Source organism: Eublepharis macularius, chromosome 9, assembly GCF_028583425.1.
Source record: "Eublepharis macularius isolate TG4126 chromosome 9, MPM_Emac_v1.0, whole genome shotgun sequence".
Taxonomy (NCBI): Eukaryota; Metazoa; Chordata; class Lepidosauria; order Squamata; family Eublepharidae; genus Eublepharis; species Eublepharis macularius.
In genome coordinates, this window is record NC_072798.1 from 95,552,973 (window position 1) to 95,559,020 (window position 6,048).

A 6,048-nucleotide genomic window follows, 5' to 3' on the forward strand; every position below is an offset into this window, starting at 1 on the left:
TCCCATTGAGGTCAGTGGGAGTAACTTCCAAGCAAATGCGCATGCGATTGGACTGCAGATTTTCTAAGGGATCTCCTCTTCTGCTTCAGCACATGCACATGTAAAACACCGTTATGGAAGTGGCGCATAAAAGTAACCACACTTTGGGGTTTATTTTTCCACACATGTTGTGAGTCATCTCTAAAGCAAATACTGAACTGAATAGTGCACTTTTTTACTTTTTTGTATTATTGTTTTTTTGCCTTTTTGTCACTGAATGTTATATTGTATAGACATCTTAACTATTTTTTTTTGTTAAAACAGTTTTAATAAAACATTATACTAGCCAAACTCCTTTTACATTGATAACATCCCCTATAGGGAAACACTATGCAGAGGTTAACTATTTTAAAAACAAAAGGGAATGAAAGGTACTCTTTTTTTTTTTTTGTGACTGCACTTGATTCACTTTCTACATATGCTCTGAACTGCTTATTAAAGAACAAAATGGTCAGTGATGTGACCTGACAAACTGTACCATGTTCTCAGGTATACAGCCATGTTTCAGGACAATTTCTAGAACTGGCCCACCTTTATAGAGGTGGCCTTGGATTAGCTTGGAGATATAAAATCTCTAGTTGCTACAGAGGGGGCACTTGGGTAGGTTTCATCAATTCTATGGAATATGGTTTACAAAAAGTCTCACGAAATGCAGAAAAAGATAATAGAACTTTTAAAAAGTTGGGAAAAGCCATATTTTAACATTCTTACTATTTATTTAAATGGTAAGATATATAGTTAAATCACTTATGCCCAGTCTCAAGAATTTATTTTTGCTTAATCAGGTTTTTGCTGTTACTGTATTTGGTTATACACAGAAGAGATATGCCAATCTAAAAACAACAACAAACTAGTTATGATAGTCCTTTACGCCCTGGCTTTCATGCTCGGAAGTAGCCCTGATGCTTGCATTGAGTCTCTTAGAAAATGGATTAAAAGTCAGCAAAAGTTTTCACTCCACCACACAATGGGATTGGATCCCATCAAAAAGGTGCAGGCATTGGTGGGGGGGGGGGATATGTATGGATTCCTCTTCCTGCAGCAGCCCTTCAGTTCTTCCTTCTAGCTGCTCCGGGGGGGGGGGGGGGTCCCCTATCCCTCTGAAGCAACACGGGGCCTGTTTTGGACTGCTGTGAAGGGAGAGATGAAAAAAGTTTAGATGGAAGTTTCTAGATAATCCAACCCAATTAGTTCCCACTAGGGAACACGTGATACGATGGTACCAAAAAGTGGTGAAACTCCTGCATGATTAATATTTTTGTACTTGAAGGCTGTAGAAAGACACTGTTACGTACTTAGAATTTCCTGAGTGAATGTTTAGTTTCTGGATTGTTTCATACTTAGACGCTCTGCATTTTCTCAGTTTAGATTTGTTAAATGAAGAAAATCTTGGCATTCAAGTCACTGGGTGCTGATGAGTCCTGCACTCTTGCCACTAAGGTTTTTAGTGTTAGACAGTTGACATCTCAATCAGATTGGTGTTGGATGCAACTTATTACAAAGCTTGAAGCTTAAATGTCCTAAATCTTCCATACAGAAGCAAAGAGCATGCTTGGTTTTGCTTCGGACAGCTGTAGGAACTGATAGCTTTAGTTCCTAATCAGAACAGTTAAATACATTTATTTAAAAATCACAATTGCGAATCTTCCAGTGTTGACATTCTAAATATTTATTTGTAACTTGTATTTAACAAATTATGACTATTTTTTCCTCAGAGAAATGGTTATGAAATTGATATAAAATCTTTTTATAGCAAAGATTGCCTTGGAAGATTTGAGATGTATTTATTGTTTGCCAAAATCCAAACCTTAAATAGAATTTTCCTCTAGTTTTACATTCCTTAATCTATCTACTGGAGTTCAGTATTCGCCTAAATCCTGTGTTGAAGTAGTCATAATGTACCTGGCATCAAAGATAAATGTAATGAACATGGAAATAAAGTTTTAGTTCCAGTAGTGAAACTTCTAGCCATCTGACTTATTTTAGAATTGTGCTGTTTAATCGGCAGATGACTTGTACATATATTGTAAAATGCCTAGTGGGACAGAGGAAAGTATGGCGCCCTGAGCTAGGAATGGCCAGCCACCGTGTTCTTGGCCGCCATATTGCTCTGTAGACACTACCCAGGGGCAGCCCTTTGTGTATCCCAATTAACCCAGTGGCCCTGGACAGGTCTTACGGATTTGTAGAAAAAGTGGGACTGTATTCTCTTCAGCTGAACTTGAGCATGTGTTTGTTACAAAACATCAGATTTATCTTATGTTCATTTGTGCTGTGGCTTTACTTCCAAAGTTTAGTGGCTACTAAAATAACGCAAAAAACAACAACCCAAGGACAGTCTTCTTATGCAGCTTTTACCTGTCTCTGTGCATTAAAAGGGTAGAGAAGATCAGACAAAACTGTCCTTGCTGTAGGAGCCACGGGTAGACACAGCTTCCTGTTCAGGTGTGCATAAAGTAGCTAAGTTTCTCAAAAGCATTGCCTTGTGTCTAAAATACAGACTTCATAACTCTATTGAAATATTTGTTCCACTTTACAGATATGGCAGATGTTCTTGGAAAAAAACAGCCTGGAAAGGGGCAGTACAAAGTGAGAGAGCACATGCTTTGCACACGTCTGGTGATGTTCCTCTGATTAAGTCTTGAGCAAAACAGTACAAAAAATACATACAGAATGATAAACCTTAAAATAAAACTTGACAAGTTAAAATCCACCTCTGTAACAGCTTAAAGGAACAAGTGCTAGAAATTTGGTGACAGAACCCATTATTTCCAGATTGGTTTCTGCCACTAAAAAAGAAATACAAAATTCAACAAGCAACTGGTATTTACTCAGGATAGGTGTAATCCAGATGTCTCTGAATGTTGTCCACCGAATAAGATGAGGTGACGTATGGTCTATTACTCCAGGTGCACTGTAGCAGGAATGGTAAGAATATGGAGTCTTGAGCTCTGCAGCTGGCAAAAAGATGTCTGAGCTTCAGGTGCTAGCATCTCCAGCTGAAAGGAATGCAGGTAGCAGACCTAGGCAAGCTCTGCCCAAGACCAGAGTAGACAGATCAAAGGTCTGACTGGGTATAAGACAACTTCAGATAGTTGGGGTAAATGCAGCACATACCTGCTCAGGCCCATTTAGGGTCTGTATAACATAAGCATAAAATGAATTCCAGTTCTAGTAAAGGCAGCCTTCTCACCTTGATGCTCTGAACTCAGTGCAAATGCTCCTTTGAGCCAAAAGGTATACCAAATAATTGCTGCTTTGTGAGCATTTCCTATTGTATAAGGAAAGTGTAAATGTGTGCACCTTTGTTTCCCCAGAAAACATTATACATGAACTCATTTTAATGGACTGTAATGCTGAATTCCATTCATAATGTCCAATATGACAAACAGAAGCAAGTTTTGTGTGTCTTAACAGAACTGAATCACAACTTACATGTAAATGACTCCAAAAGGTGTGTGTCTGTGAGGGGGGGGGTACTGCTGCTTATATTTTTAGCTTCTGGAAAATGAAAATTAAGCATCACATGGGGCAAATGGACAACAGAATAACTGGCTAATTAAATTGTTGGGAGAAAAAAGAGTACATGTTGCCTTGACCAAACCACTCACATGTAGAAACAAAAAAGAGCTTGTTGGGACTATCCTGAATCTTGTGTGTTCTACATGCTGAATGTTCAAAAAAGGGGAGAATATCTGGGGTCTGGTAAAGAAAACAAACAGACATAGTAAAAAAATTCTATGCACTAAAAAGTGTGAGGCTGCTCGTTACAGATTGGACCCAAAGGTCCTCTCCCTTCCTCTAGCATAACACTATTTATAACACTGGAACTGCAATTCTGTTGGCAGAGGAGAAGGAAATACAAAAGGGTGAGAGGCTTTTCCAGTAACAATGAGCAGAAACGAGTGGACAAGGCACACACGGAGAACTAGGGTTAACAAACCCCCCTCAAAGAAACTCAACACCTAAATATCCAAATATGGAGTTATAAATGTGGTGGAGACTAGAGATGGGCACGAACAGCAATGCGAACCAAAAAAAGCCACAAACAGCCCAATCTGCTGTTCGCGAACAAGCTGTACGTGAGGCCCCATTCTAAATGAACAGGAGGTCGTTGCAAGCCTGATTTGTTGCTGTTCGTCAAGCCAGACAGTCTGGCACCTGCAATCAATTCCCTTGGCAACTTAGGCAGGGATTGTCTGAACTCTGAACTGCTGTTGCCCTGGAAACCCCAATCTAAGACCAATTTAGCTTGATAGGCAGGTCTTCCTTTCAAGTGTGGAGCTCCACATTTGTTACAAGAAAGCAAAGACCATTGGGGGGGGGGGCTCCCAGCTCTGGCTAGTCTTTGCAGACAGTGGAAAGGCACAGACAGCTGCTGTTGGGATTTTGATAGAGAGACAGAGTGCATTGGAGCTTGAATTTTCTTTGTGTGTGGTGGGATATGGATCTATCCCTTCAGGTTCCAGGGCTGCTGCCAGGCTCTGGTCCAAGCTATTATTTACTATTGGTACCTTTCCTGCTGCCTGCTCAGGTAAGGTTTCTGGGAGTGGTGCGGTAGGGATCTACCCCTTCAAGTTCCAAGGCTGCTGCCAGGCTCTGGGGCCAAGCTATTATTTATTATTGGTACCTTTCCTGGTGCCTGCTCAGGTCAGGTTTCTGGGAGTGGTGCAGTAGGGATCTACCCCTTCAAGTTCCAGGGCTGCTGCCAGGCTCTGGGGCCAAGCTATTAATTATTATTGGTAGCTTTCCTGGTGCCTGCTCAGGTCAGGTTTCTGGGAGTGGTGCAGTAGGGATCTACCCCTTCAAGTTCCAGGGCTGCTGCCAGGCTCTGGGGCCAAGCTATTATTTATTATTGGTACCTTTCCTGGTGCCTGCTCAGGTCAGGTTTCTGGGAGTGGTGCAGTAGGGATCTTGACCAAACTTGGATGATGGCTGGAGGAGAGCCTGCTGGCCCCCACGAACGGCCAATCACAAACATGTTCGTGAACAGGGCCATGTTCATGGTTATTCGTGAGTTCCTGTTCGTGGATGGCAACGAACCATGAACATCATGTTTGGGGGGTTTTCTGTTTGTGCCCATCTCTAGTGGAGGCACTTGCCCCCTTCAAGCATGGTCCAACCTGAAAAGGAAAACAATAGCATTATTATTCTCATATCTTATGGAAACCAATGAATAGTGACTTGCTTTTGTTTGACGGTCTTCCAACTGAAGAGATTGTTTATGATGCACCAGAAAAGAAATAGAAGAAGACTGTTAACTTCATTGTTTTGGACTTTACATATATCATTAATTGTATACATGGCCATTGCCCCTTGGGTAGAGAACAGGTATTTGCGTCACTATGTGATTGTGTACGGGTATTAATGTTTATAGTAACGTTGTTAGATTGTATATGGATTTTAGGAGTATTTATATAAGCACTTAGCCACTTTGCAATTTTGATCAATTTGGATATTTAGGTGTTGAATTTCTATGTAGAGGAGAAGGAAATCCATTTTTGCTGACCCCCCCCCGCCCTCCTTCAACCATCCCAATGCTAAGCGGGAGAAGGGAGTGTTCCCCTGGTCCGCAAGAGCAGAATTCCCGCTCGTAGTACTTTGAATCCAACCCAGTATTTACTCAAGCTCTTCATATATCATATTTTCTGCCAAGAGGCAAGTTGGGGCAAGGTCCTGCTGTGTGTCGCGGGAGGATCGGTTGTTCACTGTACACAAGTATATAGACATAGTTTGAAATAGTTCGCTTACACTATGTTCTTTCCTTTATAGTATACAACACGCCTATTAGTCATTAAACAGAAAAGAAAATTACAAAGGGCGTGGAGAAAAATGTTGGCGGGGGAGATATTTATTTCTGTTTCAAAGTAGCTGAATCCAGGATCTGAACTGTTATGTAACATATCTTCCTCTGTATGATAGAGCCTCCTTAAAAGCGGGCAAATCATAACTGCTGTAAAGATTGAGTAATATGAAATTAAGACATTCCTGCATGTCTTTCACACCCTG